This window comes from Symphalangus syndactylus, chromosome 18, assembly GCF_028878055.3.
Source record: "Symphalangus syndactylus isolate Jambi chromosome 18, NHGRI_mSymSyn1-v2.1_pri, whole genome shotgun sequence".
NCBI lineage: Eukaryota > Metazoa > Chordata > Mammalia > Primates > Hylobatidae > Symphalangus > Symphalangus syndactylus.
The window spans coordinates 39,245,484-39,263,092 of NC_072440.2; the positions used below are offsets into that span (position 1 = coordinate 39,245,484).

General features: G+C 37.3%; 1 protein-coding gene across 2 annotated transcripts in view; it reads left to right on the plus strand.

Annotated features, from left to right (window-relative positions):
- The window catches only part of PDE4D (phosphodiesterase 4D), a 1,541,788-nt gene that overhangs the window by 835 nt on the left and 1,523,344 nt on the right, over positions 1 to 17,609 (plus strand). The gene's annotated exons all lie outside the window — the stretch shown is intronic.

Sequence of the window (17,609 nt, forward strand, 5' to 3'; positions counted from 1 at the left end):
TGATTGCTGGGGGGTAACTTCTGTTGCTGACAAGGTTTAGGTTAAAGCTGGAGCAGATCGAAGTGAAAAACCAGAAAACACCAGCATTTCATTACCTTCTATAGCATACACTGCAGGGTAGAATTAATACTGAATATAGATTGGTAAATGTGAGCAGTTTACTTTTTGCTTTTAAATCATTACTGATTTCTCCTAGCCTATCATAAAAAATAATAGGGCTTTTGCCTACGAAATTAGTGCTTAGAAATATTTTTCTTCCTCCCAAATAATTTTTATACTTTTTCTCGATACGGCACAAAGCTAGGTCTTTAAAAAAATGGGGTTGCTTTTCAAGTTGCTTTTTGTCTAATTTTTCCTCTTTAGACCTGCAGATACAAATGTATATATTTGTGCTATGTATAACTCTCAAGCATAAATCATTTGAACAGTTTTTAAAATCACAGGCTCCTGTGGCAAATATAAACTTTTAATAGCTATAGTTGGTAATTACTTGCCAATTCCTATAAAAATAACATTAGTGGTTTATTTTTGATTGCACCTAAACAACTGGCATGATTTAGCCAGTAGGAGAGAGATATTAGTTGTGGTTTGCATAATGTCATGTTTAGAACACACTGGAAATGCGAAGTTTTGTTATTAAAAATATGTTTGCTTTCTGAAATATTACCCCCTTTCAGATCACACCAATGATTGAAGTTTGTAGAAAGAAAGAAAAGTAGCCAACATAGACTCCTTTTCTGTATCAACCAAATATATGCAAAATACATAGATTTAAAAAAATGTAATTTTAATACATTCCCTTAGAAACACATTTACTTCATGAAGAAACAGTATAATGAGTTCATTTATTGACCCAGAATAGCGAGTTGATTTATTGAGTTTCTGTAGCCATAGACACGAATAGTAATGGTTGGCTCATTCTTAGCTATACATTCCTAACTGACTGTATTAGTGGGAGAAAGGAGTGCATCTATAAAAGAAATATAATCCCATCCCTCAAGCTGGTTTGGAGCCCATCTAAGAGTAAGAAGTAGTAGAGTTGAAGCTGCTTTATCTGAGTCAGCTGCTGACTTCAACTCAGCTCCTCTTTTTCCTTGGGTCCATGTGGCCCACTTGGTGTAGTATTCACATGTCCTTCCACCTTTTCATGCCTTCATTGTTTCCGTTACCTTGCTTGGGCTTTTATTGAGATGAATCACATAAAAATGCTTAATTATCAAACATTAATCAGCTGCCTATATAATTCAGAGGATGTTTAAAACCAAGGCTCAGGGAAATTCTGGTGGGTGTATACTAGGAGTATTTACGTCTTGCATCGATACTTTCCTCTGGGACTTCCATCTCTTCAGTTCTTCCTGAGATGCCAGAGTCATATCTCTTACTTGTGAAAGAACAGAGCTTTAAGAAATGGAGTCTAGAGGTGCCAGGTGCCCAGTGGACAGTGGGCTGGGGGCAAGGCATGGTGGGGAAAGCAAAAAAAATCCCCCAAACAGCGATAGTTGATCTTTCTTCTATCCACTCCTCTCAATTTTCTAAAGCCATTTTTGTCTAACTGTGGAAGTTCTTTTGCAGATAAGGTTCTGTAAAACTATGCATATCTGCCATAGACAGATGGATTTGACAAAAGATGTATCCAAAAAGGAATGTATCACATCATGAACTTGCTAAGTGTTCATGAATACACGCTGGCATTTGGAGACTATTAACACTACCTACTGAAGCAAAGACATAAATCCAAGTTGAAACAAATATTATTTTTTGATTGAATTACATTTTCCAGTGGGTTTTTTTTTTTTTTTTGGTGAATTTTGTTTTTGGAAAAACTTGCTCTTCCCTCCAACGTTTTTCCTGTGTTATATATAGGACTGATTTGATTTCTTCAGCTTGCCCAAGAATTTAATTATTCTTACTTTGTGTTTTCAAAAGAGTTGCTGTCTACCTTGAGCATGTTTTTAAAAAAGCAGAACAAAACGAATGAAGCAAATGTCCCCCTTTCCACAGAAAAAGCACACCACCAAAGAGTTAAATGCCTTACATTTCTTTAAGTCCCTCCTTTTGTGGAGCTAGACACTGGCGGAGGAGGAGCTTTCATTTAATTTCAAGACAATCAATGATTCCAACTTAATTATAACCGTGTTCCTCTAATTTCTGATTTCAAGAAGCAGAACATTTTGGTGAATTAATCTTGGAGTCAATGGGACCACGCTCAGGCCATGAAATGTTTTCTAAGCCTCAGTCTCTATGTCTTTAAAATGAAAATAATGATACATGTTCTGATATTTTACTACATTGGTGAATATCCATATCACAATGAGAAAGTGCTTGTCAAAAGAACATTGTAATATGTAATTTGTAATGTGCTGTACATGTACACTATTATTATGACTGTAGCTCATCACGCTAGGGTTAGGACTCTTTACTTCTAAAACATATTCCCAGTAATGGACAAAACTTTTGAAGCAAAGAAAATCTTCACTGTTTGATCCTAATGTTATGAAGGCTTTTGGACCTTACATTTGTTTAAGCTCCCATCGAAGCTCCCATTGGAGCTTCAGTGCTGATCCGTCTATTACTTGAGTATTAAAAATACCAATAGGTTTACTGTGATAAATGAATATGGCATTGTATGTGAAAACATATTTAGTAAACTTCCATGTGCCATAGCCATATAAATGTTACATATTGCGACAATTATCAGTATATTAATAAAAATTCTTTGCAAATTTTCAATTTTTAAAATGGAAAGTATCAGATATATTTCTTATTGATTAGATTGACTAACTTTCTAAGCTATGTCTGCTTCCCTCAACCAGGATGAACGTTCTTGTTGGTTAAGCTTGTGCCGTAATTTTCTTTCCACTTAGATACAGCACTAAGCCAATAGTTAGATAAGCATTCCTTCACAGCCTACATTTAGAGTTGCCAATGACGAAGTTTTAGAGGACGTATTTTCCTCACAGGAAAAAGTGGGTTAGGAAATTTAGACTGACAGATGTTCTTGGATTTTTTTTAAAAATTCCTGTCTTGACTCTCATTATTAAATTTTGCTAAGGAAATAATCATGTAGGTTTTAGGGTGATGCTTATTCCTAGCAGGTCTTTTCATCTCAGGGATACAATGAATGGTCAAAATGACTTTCTGAATGATTTGAAAGATCAATTAGCAGTTTTGAATCCCAAATTTTTAGGTGGGTCTGCTTCAGAAGATCATTATGCTTTTTGGAATAATGTCCATAGCTGCATCCTACATTTCGGTGGTTTCAGCTCACTGCTGTTATAGTTTGATGATTTCCTGACAGCAATGTTGGTTAGGTTAAAGCAGTTACCCATTTCACCTGTTGAACCCTTTTTAAAAAATTGGCGAAATCATAGAGGAATCACGATAAGTAAAACATATTAAAATGGAATGGATTCTCTCCACTTTTATCTCACACAGTTCACCCAGAAATTCATGAGAGAACTTTCTAGGAATGAAACAATTTCATTTGTAGTAGTATTTGAAAACTGGATCTAGAACCATTGACCTGATTTTTTGTGCCTTTGGTGATTGGATAAGAACACTTCTTCAGTAATTTAAAACCCATAGTGAAATAATGTTTTTTTTTTTAACTTCTCAATAAGATATTTTTATTCAGCAAAAACCAGGAGTTAGGTGCTAGAAACACAAAGATGAACAAGACATGGTTTCCTCAAGGAGCTTATAACCTACTTTCATGTTTGCAGAACTTTTAGGATAATTCTTAAAGAAAAAGGGTTATTATGAGGTTGCTACTTTTCTCCTCAAAATATTTACTATGCTAATAATGAAGGAATGACCAATCTGTAGTATATACAAAAAGTACTGGGTAGAAATATATTAATTTTCTTTGCTGGGTGTGGTGGCTCACATCTGTGGTCCCAGCTACTTGGGATGCTGAGGTGGGAGGATCACTTAAGCCTGTCAGTTCAAGGCTGCAGTGAGTCATGATTGTATCACTGCATTCCAGCCTGGGCAGGCAACAGAGTGAGACCCTGTCCCTCACCCACCCCCAAAAACGAAACATAAAAATTTTCTTATAAAATTTTACTTTTTAGAGTCTCCAGCCTTATTTAGTTCAGTCACCATATTTGACAAATAAATGGTGGAACCAAGATGTTACCAGGTTTAAGTTTCATATACAGTAGAACTGAGACAGGAACCTAGAATACCTGGAACTAGAATCCAGCTCTCTGCCCTTTCAGTTTAGGATGTACTGACAATATATATTGCTACTTAAAATTGCTAAAACAAAATTTATAAGCATCTATATATTTTGCAGCTAGGACAATTATCTACAAACATGATATTTAATGGAAGATATGGTAATAACATCTGATATATACAATTATGTTATAAAATCTAAGATCAACAAGAAAGGAATAAAGTTGTACCATTCCAGGAAATACATTTCCAGAGCTTTAGATATCCTTATTAGATTCTACATGTTAGTTTTGGTAATGTTAACTGCTATAACATATAAAATCTGAAATCTTGTTGACTTAACTGAAAAGTTTATTTCTGTCTCAATCAAAGCCTAAAGTGAGTATTCTTGGTGGGCAGATTCTTCTCATTCATTCAAGCAGTGTTGTTGTGACTCCACTCTTATCACCTTGTTGTCATGACCAGCTTCCTGGTGTCTGTGCTTTGGCAAAGGAGAAAACTCATAGGAGTCTGCTCACCTTCTGTTGGCCAGAGCTTGGTCACATGGCCCCATATAGTGAAAGGGAAGCTGGGGCTATAGTCCTATTTGTGTCTGGGAAGAATAAAAAGTTGATTTGGTGATTGTCAGTTGAGACTGCTGTAACAAAGTATCATCAACTGGGTGTCTTATAAACAACAAAAATTTATTTATTTTTTTACAGTTCTGGAGGCTGGAATTCTGAGATTAGTGTGCCAGCCTGGTCAGGTTCTGGTGAGGGCTGTCTTTTGGGTTGCAAGTGGCTGACTTCTCCCAGTATCTTCACACTGGAGGGTGAGCTAGTTCTCTAGCCTCTTTTTGTAAAGGCACGAACCCCATTCCTGATGGCTCCACTCTCATGACCTAATTATCTTTCAAAGACACCATCTCCAAGCACCAACACATTGGGAATTAGATCTCAGCATATGAATTTTGGGGTGACACAAACATTCTATCCACAACAATGATCAACTAAGCTATTTCTGCCATACCCTTTTTTCTTTTCTCTTTTCTTTCCTTCCTGTTCTTCAGTATGTCTGTGTAGAATCTATGCCTTGTAACCAATAAGGTAATGAAAAAAATTATAATATTTACCATCTGGAAGAAATTAGGAAAATGATTTTACTTTTAAGTTCTTGATCCATATGTTAAAAAATTTCCAAGGCTGTTAAAATATCACTGAACGTTGTGATTATAGAGATTGCTGTGATTTAATACTTATGTCTTATAGTGAAAGAGTAGTCCTGGGATATTTTTCTCTCTTTACCTCACCCATCCTCTTCTATGTCAGGTATTTGAATCCCTTGCTTTGTAGTTTTATAAAAAGGTGGGGAGAAAATGAAAAATTGTCAAGGAAGATGAAATGGCTAATCAAAGTTCATTCATTCCCCATAGTTCCTTGGGTATTTTATAAACTTTGCAGTAAATGCTAACTTCTTATTGGGGAAAACTGCTGTAAAGTAAGTGTACAGGTAGGTTTTGGAGAAATTTTTCTTGCATGGAGTTGAGCAAATGGTGCAACTAACATAAGCTTGATTTGTAGCTTCTGTTTTTCAGAAGCTAGAAGATTTTTCTCCACTCTGAACTTCTAGGGATCAACAAACGTATTTATATCACAAACAAAAAAAACACAGTTACCTCTCAGTAAACAACTTTTTTTTCAGATTATTCTATTTAAAAAATCCAAATATGTTAATTTTCTGTTAATAAAATATCAGTTTCAATAAAAGTCATAAGCCTGTCAAACCAATTTTAGTCCTTTACCTTCGATATATTAGGTTAAAATATTTTTGTTGGGTGTTAAGCCAATAATAAACTCAGCTATTTTAACAACTAAATTATTTTCCTCCCATAAACCAGATTTATAATCAAGCTATTTAAGAAATAAAGACAACAAATAGAAACTGTTTTAATCTTCATATCCTGACCTAAAAAATAGAAGCACTAACTCATGTCACATTCTCATATTTATCTGATTAGACCAGGAATGCCTAAAAAGAATTTTCCCATAACTCCATTTACTTATTGTTTATTTCCCTGGCTCATTCCAAAAACAATTTAAAATACAACACCAATAGAGTAAAATATCCTCAATCTAACATCCGAGCAATCTTTTTATTTTGGTGAAACTGAACAATAATAATAGGCACTTGCATTCTTCACCCTGAGGCATTGAAAACACTGACATGTCTCAGTTTTAAGATTCTGAAGATTATATTCTATTTAATAGACATTTTAAGCACATTTATTATATTTCTAGTCTTTGAACTAAGGCAGTCCGCATATGGGTATAAAGTAATGCCTCAGCATAGTGTAGCAATTATTGGTGCAAAAGGTTGGTGCAAAAGTAATTGCCGTTTTTGTCATTAAAATGGCAAGAACGGCAATTACTTTTGCATCAACCCATAACTCTGTGGTCTCTGGAGCCAGACTGCCTGGGTTCAGATCCCAGCTCTGCCACTTGGTACCTGAGTTACTCTGGACAAATTAATTAATCTCCATGTACCTCCATTTAATTATCTGAAAAATGGGATAACAATAGTACCTAACTGGTTGGGTTGTTGTAGAGATTAAGTAAATTAATATACATAAAACGCTTTACATTTTATGTCTATTAATTCCAAAATTGCTTGGAATGATGCATGTCTCATAGTGCTTTATAAATGTTTGTCATCTTATTATTATTTGGGGAACTGATTATTTGACAAAATATATTTTCTAGATAGCTGAAGTTTATTCAGTCAGTTTCAAAACGTCTAGATGTAGCCAGTTTTCATGGGTCTTTCCAAATGGATTCCTGTGTCTCTGTTTCTTCTGTTTTAGAGAGATTAAATGGAATCGTCCTTTGGTGATACTGATTGAGGTGATACTGAGATGATTAAGAGGACATGAAGGGATTTAGGGAGAGTGTTTGCCCTTGCACTAACTGGCCCAGACTGCTCTACTGCATCAGCCCTCTGGCGATGTTCTAAGGGTTTGGACTTCAGTCTACTGGCCTGTACTAGCACCCTTGCTGTAAAATTCCTGCTCCTATTTTGCTATAGGCTGTAAGCAAGAAAATAGCCTCGTTTCTAAAACCTACGTATAAAATGAGAGAATAGGTGTCACTGAGGGTGTCAGTTCTCCCCTGAGAGTAAATAAGACGTGACTGCATTTTTTCCTTCTGGGTGAGGGTTATGTTTTAGAGCAAGGGTTGGCAAACTACTACTTCCTGTAGGCCAAATCTGTTTTTTGTAAATAAAGTTTTATTGTAACACAGCCATGCCCCTTTGTTTGTATATCATCTACTGCTGCTTTCACACACTGTAAGGGCAGAATTGAGTGGTTCCTGCAGAGACCATACGGTCTGTATAGCCTAAAGTATTTAATATCTGACCTTTTACAAAAGAGTTTACCAAACCCTGTTCTAGAGCTTTAAAATTGAACAGAGACAGAAATAAATGAGATGTTACTACATTTAGTAGTCTCCACTAACCTGCCTGTTCAATTATTTGCAGCACCACATCCCTTAAATGTATTTTGGATAAACAAGAATTTATTGCAGTAGGCTATGTTGGATAAAGAACAAACAGCCCTCAGTAGCACATTGTGAATATTAAGAGGTGGTGAAGGTGTGATTGTCAAGCCAAGTTGTTTGGGAATCTTCATTTTAGTATTTGTTGCTCTAGTGTGATCAGTATATAACATGATGCAAAATTATATAGCTTTCTGTTGTGTGCTGTAGAATGTTGTTCTAGAGATATTACCAGTTGGTAGCTCCTTTTTTCATGCAAGTATTCAAAGTACATGTAAATATGTCTGTGGTCCTTTTCTCTTACATGAAAACTTCCCCCTCCCCAACGCTGTAAGATTCAGAAGCATAGTGTACAAAAAAGGATCTTGAACTTGGGTTTGAATCCTGACTCAGTCACTTTATAAAGGAGAAACTTCAAGTTACATTGCCACCGCCAGCCTCAGTTTCCTTGCCTGTAAAACAGAGGTAGGAATCCAGGCTATGCTTGCCACACAAGGAGGACCAAATGAGACTCAGCATACTAGAAGGCTCTACAGCGCATATTATTACTTGTGTCTTTAATAATGTTCTCAATTTGGTTCACTTTCTCCTCATACAAAGATGTGTATGTTTATGGAACAGAATATACAATGGATTCTGCGTGAACTAAAATTGTCAACTGCACTGGGTATGAGTCTGCAAGCGTGAAGGAGGCTGGGTGAGAAAGCCTCTTCAACCAGCATATGTATTCCTCTGGTCTCTGCTTTATTATTCACATCTCTAATGTGAAAGTTTATGCTTTAGTGCAGAGCTCCTGGGAAATATGCAAAGAAAAAAGAAAAGGTAACCTTGGAGGGGAAAAGAGGTAGTGCTTATGCCAATACAAAAGCAGGAATAGAAGCAAATAGTTGCTGGTTTCTTTTAGCTATAGTTCCTTAAGTGAATCTGGTACATATACAAGAAGGTAGTTAATGTTTTAAAGATGAAGGAAGGAATAGTTTCTTTTAATGAAAATAGACTCCAGTGCTATGGAAATGAGAAGTCCCCTGTGATGAGGCTAGATAGAGTAGAATTACTGAAGGATGAAGTGAACGTACGTGGCTCCATTTTGTTTTTCTTGGAGGCCATGAAGAAAACCAGACAGCTTACTCGGTGTAAGTTATTTATACTTGTAAAAAAAACACCCCATTTTTATAATTTAAGGGGATGCTAATGGTTCAGCTTTGGATTGCAATTACATTAAATGTATTTTCTCATAATCTTGTTTTCAAATGATTTAAAAAGATTTACCAGAAAATCCAGAATTCTTTTGCCAAATTTGTTTTTTAAATGCTTTAGACTTTTAGATAAAATATTTTAAAATTATGACCTTGAATTTGAATTTAAGGGACTCCTTCAACCTCCTCTTTTAATTTCCTTTGTTATTTGGAGGGAATTATCGAAGTTGTATCAGTTAGCTATTGTTGTGTACCAAACAGTTCCAAAACATAGTTTTGGATTAAATGGATAAATGATTAAAAGGATAATCATTGAAGATTTTCATGAGTCTACCAGTTGGCTGGGGAGTTCTGGTTATCTAAGCAGATTCTGATTATTTTAGCAAGCCTTACTCATGCATTAGGAGTTAGCTGGCAGACCAAGATGACCTTCCTTGGTAAAGTCAATGCTCCTTCCCACGTCTCTCATATCCCTCCAGCAGGCTAGCTCAGGGATGTTTTCATAGTGGTGTCTGGGGTGGAAGCATGGGCAAGTCCAGTTGTGTAAAATGGTAGCTGGCAACACACATGCACTTTTCAAGTCTCTGTGTGTGTCACATTTGCTAACATCCCACTGGCCAAAGCAGTTTGTGGTGGAACTCAGAGTCCGAGTGGGAGATTGTAAAGTTAGGAGTCAAAATGTGCATACATAGGAAGGCCATGAGTTGGGCCATTAATACGCTCGGTCTACCGGAAGTCATTTCACCTTTTTTTCCTCCATCTTAACAGCCTCCCTTTTGGAAATTTAACCTTTACATACTGTGTAAAACCAAACCAAACAAACAGAAAAAAGCTCAACTTACCTGGTTACTTTTCAGCACTGTTTTTAAAGCTTGGTCAGGGAGTAAGTTGTTATTACAGGCTAAAATTAAAATTTTGCTTATTTACTTACACACTTCTCCCCTCACTCCTCCTTTTTAAAGCAAATTGAGTTTAAGCCACAAATTCTTGAATAATGAGGTTGGTTCTTTTTCAGTTTTATTCATATCTATCCCTGAGCTCTATTCTGTCTCTAATCAATTTCTGTATTTTGGAGCCGCTATTACTATAGCATTTGCTGGGTGAGTCTGTGGGGTTTTGATCATGCTTTCATATGTTCTTGCAGTTGATTTCCTCTCTCCTTAACTCCAGGTTTGCACTTCTTCCTGCCTATTCTACATGTCATAGAGGAACTTCAAACTGGACATATTTTAAAGAATACTGGTTATCCACTTTGCCCAGTCACACATACCTTCAACCAACAAATATATATTTGTTGAGTGACTTCCACACTATTTCAGGCATTAGTAATATACTAGTGTAAAAATAGACAAAATGGAGGCCATCCTAGAAGTTTATAATCTAATGGGGATTGACAGACATTAAACAAATGTGTGAATACATAATTTAATGCTTGGCAGCGATAAGGGTTATTGAGAAAATAAAGCAAGGTGAGCAGAAAGGGAATGATGGCGGAGGTGCTTTTTTGATTAGTGTTGAGGGAAGGCTTCTGAAGTGAGGGAGTGAGCCATGACAATCTGGGCAAAGTGTGCTCCAAACAGGGGGATTAGTGGATGCAAGGCTGTCTGAATGACGTTTGGTGCTGCAGCAGCTGTACTTCCAATGGAAAGAAGGGTAGGAAGTGAGGTTGGGGAGACAACCGGTGACCAGATCACGCAAGGCCTTTGTAGACAACAGTAAGCTCGTTACCTTCTTTCTAAGTGCCATGGCAATCCATTGGTGGATTTGGGGCAGGGGAGAGACATGGTCTGATTCTGGCTGCTGTGGGGGCACAGGCTGTAGGGAGGCAAGGGTGGAAGTTGGGAGGCTATGACAGTCATGTCAGGGGCTGTGTTAGGAGAGTAACAGTGGAGATTGTGAGAGGATGGCAGACTGTGGAGCTCTCCAAAATGTGTTTCATTTAAAGAAGCCGAATTTAGATACTGTGATCAGTTCTGCCAAGTCGAGCCTGTGGAGAAGTATCTCCCAAAGTAGACCCAACAGACTTCCGGTGACATCTCAGTTACTTTTAGGTGCTGTGTCACATGCATGGACTTTTAAATTTTAATAGTTACTGATGATTTTAATGTGGATTAGAAATATATAAAACTTGCATGTAAAAACTATGATTTTACAGTTATTACTTGGAGTGAGGAAAAAGTATTGAGTGTAGTGCAGACTTGAATGCAGAAATAGCAAAAATCTCTAGGATTATATCAGAATGATTGGATTTAGAACATGCTGACAGGATTATTTGTTAGGTTGAGTCCTGAGGGATAGTGAAGGATAACTCTGGTAGTATGTAATCAGAATTAGATATTACCCCTTATTGATTATCTACTGAATGTCACTCTATGTTAGGCACTTTCTATATGACTTAAGCTTTCCTTGCAACTCTATGTGATGTAGGTGGTAATTGTCTTTTTTTTTTTTCATTTAACAGATGAAAGAAGTGAAGTTCATAGAGAATAAGTAGCTTGTTTTAGGAAGTCTCTGATTTTTCAGATATTACAAGATTAGCTCTGGTAAATTCTCTGCAAACAGGAACTTAAACAGTGTACAAACAGTCTGTTTTTGTACACTACTGTCTCCTTAGAACGTAGAAACATTTCTAGTATATGATAGACATTAATCAATACTTGCTAAATGAATGAAAGGAAAAAGAATGGTTCTTGTATTTAGATCTTAATTAAGAGTGGTATATTTTGTTTTCCTTATTATAGAATGAGTTTTAGGAAGTAATCTCTTGGAGTTTAATGGAAAGCCATTTTCATCATAGGATGACTTCCTGTGTCCCCTAAGTGCAGGTTTCCCAATGTCCAGATCTTGGCCTTATATTTTTCTCCTTATTCTCCTATAAGGACCTGGCTCTTCTGGCCATAACTACATGTGCAATCCCGAAATCTCATTGTTTGATCCTCAGCTCCAGTTGTAGGGTGTATAAACCCACTAACAAACCTAGAGCCACTTTAGGGCAACATAACCTTGGCCAAGTGACTTAACTGCCCTTGAGCCTTAGACTCTGTCAGTAGAAGGAAGAGATGGAAGGAGAAACCGAGCCTTGATTTCAACAAAACCTATGGGCACTAGAAGAAAGAAAGACAGGGTGCTTAGGGAGGATGACATTAGGGGAAAAAAGACCTAGAAAGCAAACAGAATTGAATTTCTATTCCTTCTGAGCACATTTATTTTGTTTTCTCTCTAGAACTTTCTAAGGAGTTACAAAAAGACTCTTACGTAAGTTTTGTCGAAAGGCTTAAATTTATTTTTTCTTAAAAAAAGGTAAAGTATTGAAAATAAAGCCATTCAAGCATTTAGAGTCCTGGAGAGACTCTAACCTGCAGGTAGAGCAGCTTCGCACACATCCTTTCTCGGCCAGCAGCAGCTGCACAGAGCTTGCTGGAAGGTCTGAGGCAGGGTGTGACAAACTGACCTGACCGAATGAAGGGGCTTCTGGAAAGGGGAGGAACTCCACACAGGAGCATTGCTGGTGGTAAGGCGAGCCTGTGGAGGATGTCTCTCCTCTCTGCCTTTCCTTGCAGAGCTGGGAGCTGTGGAGAGTCGAAAGTGTGTCTGAATGACTTCACATGTTTAGTGAAGCTCATTGCCAGAACTGTGCCTTGCCCTGTCACCTTGAATCTGCTGATCAGCCCTGGCAGCACACATTTTTTAAATTATTTAAAAAGGGACAAGGGTTATAAAGATGAAAACCACATTTTTACCAGCCTCTGCAAACTCCTAATTTGATGGGTGAAGGACACATAAATAAAATTTCCAGTATAAGGAGTGGAGGTAAGTGCTATAGTCTGAATTTTTGTATCCCTCTCAAATTCATATGCTGAAACCTAATCACCAAAGTGGTGGTATTAAGAGGGGGGCCTTTGGGAAGGTGATTAGGTTATGAGGGCTCTCTCTCCATGAATGAATTAGTGCCCTTATAAAGAGGCTTGAGGGAGCCTGTTTGCCCCTTCCATCTCGTGAGGACACATAGAAGGTGCTGTCTATAAGGTATGAGCCCTCACCAGACATTTAATCTGCTGGTGCCTTGATTTTGAACTTCACAGCTCTCAGAACTATGAGCAATAAATTTCTGTTGTTTATAAATTGCCCAGTATAAGGTATTTTTTTTTTTTTATATAGTGGCTCAAATGGACTGAGACAGTAAGCCAAACACAGAGGTCAACACCTGCCTTGGGAAGATAAAAAAATTCCAACTGGGTGGATCTGAGTGATGACTTGGAAAAAATAGGATTCAAATTAGGCCTTGAGGCAAGGATGTGACTGATGCTTATCTTTAGGAAAAAAAGGTTGTTTTACTCTAGGTAAAGGAAATAGCCTCTTCAAAGGCTTTGAAGCAGAATAATGCTGGGGGCTGGGGTGGGGTCAGGGAGCATGGTACATCAAACAGGGAGGGAGTAGAGTGCATAGTGTTGGGAAGAGCACCATGAAATTGGAATGACAGAGGTGAAAGCATATGGTAGTATGGATTGCATACCAGATGAACTCTTTGGACTTTTTGGGTTGGCATGGGGAGCCATTGACACTTTGGTGAGGGGATCTGAGGAGTGGAGTGGTGGGGCAAGGCCATGATCAGCTGTGTGTGTGCCAGGGCAGCAAGATTTGTTAGCTTAAAAAAGCTTTTTGAAATAATTTTAATTTAGAGAAAGTTGCAAGAATTGTCAAAAAGTTTTAGGATATTCTTCATCTGAATTTACCAATTGTTAACATTTTGCCTCATTTACTTTATCATTCTCTTGTTCTTTAACATATGCATATTATTAAGAGCACTTTTCTAAACCATTTGAAAGTAAGTTGCAGACATCATACCCCATTACCCCTATGTGGTAATATCTAATATCTGAAGTCTGATCTCCAAACTTTATTCAAATTTCACCAGTTGTCCCAAAATATAGGAGGTCTCTTTCTCCCTTTCTTTCTTCCTTCCTCCCTCCCTTGCTTCTCTGCCTCCCTTCCTTTCCTTCCTTCCTTCCTTCTTTCCTCCTTTCCTTTCCTTTCCTTTCCTTTCCTTTCCTTTCCTTTCCTTTCCTTTCCTTTCCTTTCCTTTCCTTTCCTTTCCTTTCCTTTCCTTTTCTTTCTTTCTTTCTTTCTTTCTTTCTTTCTTTCTTTCTTTCTTTCTTTCTTTCTTTCTTTCTCTCTCTCTCTCTCTTTCTTTCTTTCTTTCTTTCTTTCCTCTCTCTCTCTCTCTCTCTCCCTTCCTGCCTCCCTCCCTCCCCCCTCCTTCCTTCCTTCCTTCCTTCCTTCCTTCCTTCCTTCCTTCCTTCCTTCCTTCCTTCCTTCCTTCCTTCTGTCTGTCTTTCTTCAGATGCTCCTCAACTTATGATAGGGTTATGTCCCAATAAACTAATCATAAGTTGAAAATGCAGTTAATATGCCTAAGCTATCCAATGTCATAGCTTAGCCTAGCCTACCTCGAATGTGTTCAGAGCACTTACATTAGCGTGCAGCTGGGAGAAATCACCTAATATAAATCATGTAATAAAGTAAATTACATAAATATTTCATGTAATTTGTTGAATACTGTACTGAAAGTGAAAAAGTATCCAAAATATGGTTTCTACCAAATGTGTTTACTTTTGCACCATCACAAAGTTGAAAAATCCTAAGTTGAACCATCCTAAGTCAGAAACCATTTGTAGCCTAGGTGACAATGAAATAGGCTTGAGTGGAAGCACTCACAGTGAGAATAAGACAGCCATTTCAGAGTTGAACACAATAAGATTTGGCAACAATGGGCTTTAGGGTAAGAGAGGGAGTAAAGTAAAATGGGCTTTAGGGTAAGAGAGGGAGGAAAGCTCTCTGGTAATGAGGTTGTAGTTTACAGGATTGATGTCCTTAACCAACAATGATCTCAGGAAAGAGAATCGAAGTGCAAGGGGGTGCTTATGTTTCGGATTTTTCATTTAATAATAATAGTTAGATTTCCATAGTGCTTTCAAAGGCAGAAAGGCAGTATGATTGGAGGCAGCTTATGGTAGTGATCAAGAGTAGGAACTCCAGTGCTAGACTGTCTGGGTTGGAATCAGGCTTTGCTGCTTATTAGCTGTGTGACCTGGGAAAAATGACCTAAGTTGGCTGTGCCTCAGTTTTCTTATCTGTGAAATGGGAATTTTAACATCGTTTCCCTCACAGGATCATTGTGAAGATTAGATTAGTTATTATTTGTAAAGTGTTATTATTTATAAAGTATTATAAGCCATTCTGACATATAGTAAGCACTGTATGTGTTTGCTGAATCAGTATAAATAAACTTATTTTCCCATATTACTGAATCCTCACCAGCAAATCTGTGAGGAAAGTACTATTATTATTACTGCTAATTGGGACTCAGGTGTTACATGGTTTGCCCAAAACCATATAACTATTGGTAAAAATGCTCATTCTGTTCCACATACCAGACTATTCCTGGGCTCACTACATGAGGATACCTAATAGGCCATAGAAATGGGCTAGTGTCTCAGCATAGGCATACTTTGGGAGTATTGTGGGTTCAGTTTCAGACCACAGCAATAAAGTGAATATTGCAATAGGGCAAGCCATGCAAACATTTTGGTTTCCCAATGTATGTAAGTTACATTTCTAGTATACTGTAGTTGATTAAGTGCGCAAATAGCATTATATCTAAAAAAAGTGCATGCCTTAATTTAAAAATACTGGTTGTTAAAAAAATGCTAATGATCACTGAGCCTGCAGCAAGTTGTAATTTTTTTGCTGATGGAGAGTCTTGCTTTGACATTGATAGCTGCTGAATGATCAGGATGGTGGTTTCTGAATGTTGGGGTGGCTGTGACAATTGCATGAAATAAGACAACAATGAAATTTGCTACATCAGTTGACTCTTCCTTTCATGAAATATTTTTATGTAACATGCAGTGCTGTTTGATAGCATTTTATTCACAGAACTTTTCAAAATTGCTGTCAGTCCTCTCAAACCCAGTTGCTGCTTTTTATCAACTAAGTTAATGTAATATTCTAAATGCTTAGTTGTTACTTCCACAATGTTCACAGCATCTTCACCAGGAGTAGATTCCATCTCAAGAGACCACTTTCTTGGCTCATCTGTAAGAAGCAGCTCCTCAAATCTTCAAATTTTATCATGGGATTGCAGCAATTCAATCACATCTTCAGGCTCCACTTCTAATTCTAGTTCTCTTGCTATTTCCACCACATCTGCAGTGACTTCCTCCCCTAAAATCTTGAACCACTCAAAGCCATCCATGAGAACTGGAATCACTTCTTCCAAACTTCTGTTAATATTGGCATTTTGGCCTCCTCTCATGAGTCATGAATGTTTTTAATGGCATCTAGAATGGTGAATTCTTTCCAGAAGGCTTTCAATTGACATTGCTCAGATCCATTAGAGGAATCACTGTTTATGGCAGCTACAGCCTTACAAAAATATATTTCTTAAATAATAAGCCTTGAAAGTCAAAATTACTCCTTGATCTATGAACTGCAGAATGAATATTTTGTTAAAGGCATGAAAACAACATTAATCTCGTACTTCTTCATCAGATCTCTTGAGTGACTAGGTGCATTGTCAATGAGCAGTAATATTTTGAAAGGAATCTTTTTTTTTTTTTGGAGCAGTAGATCTCAATAGAGGGCTTAAAAAATTCGGTAAACCATAATTAAACAGATGTGCTGTCATCTAGTCCTTGTGGCTTTATTTATGGAGCACAGGGAGAGTTGATATAGCATAATTCTTAAGGGCTTAAGGATTTTTGGAATTACAAATGAGAATTGGCTTCAATTTAAAGCTACCACCAGTATTGGTCCTTAACAAGAGAGTTAGCCTGTCTTTTGAGGCTTTGAAACTAGGAATTGAATTCTCTTTAGCAATGCAAGTCCTAGGTGGCATCTTCCAATATAAGACTGTTTTGTCTAGATTGAAGATCTGTTGTTTAGTGTAGCTACCTTCATTGAAAATCTGTTGTTCAGTGTAGCTACCTTCATTTGTTATCTTAGCTAGATTATCCAGTTCACCTGCTGCAACTTCTTCCTCAGCATTTGCTGCTTCACCTTGTACTTTTCTGTTACGGAAACAGTTTATTTTATTAAATCTCATGAACCAATCTCTGTTAGCTTCAAACTTTTCTTCTGCATCTTCCTTATCTCTCTCAGCCTTTGTAGAATTGAAGAGTTAGGGCCTTGCTCCGGATTAAGCTGTGGCTTAAGGAAATGTTGTCACTGGTTTGATCTTCTATTCAGACCACTCAAACTTTCCCCATATCAGCAATAAGGCTGTTTTGCTTTCTTATCATTCATGTATTCACTGGAGTAGCACTTTTAATTTCTTTCAGAACTTTTCTCTTACATTCACAACTTGGCTAACTTGCACAGGAGCTTTTGGCTATTAACCTGCCCTCCTCACTAAGCTTATTCATTCCAAGCTTTTGATTTAAAGTGAGATGTGCAACTGTTTTTTTCACTTGAACACTTCAAGGATATTGTAGGGTTATTAATTGGCCTAATTTCAATATTGTGTCTCAGGGAGAAGGAGACCTGAGGAGAGGAGAGATTTATGGGAAAAGCCAGTCAGTGAAGCAGTTAGAGAATACACATTATTCATTGATTAAATTTGCCATCCTATATGGGCATGGTTTGTGGCATCCCAAAACAATTACAACAGTAGCATCCAAGATAACTGATCGCCTATCACCCTAAC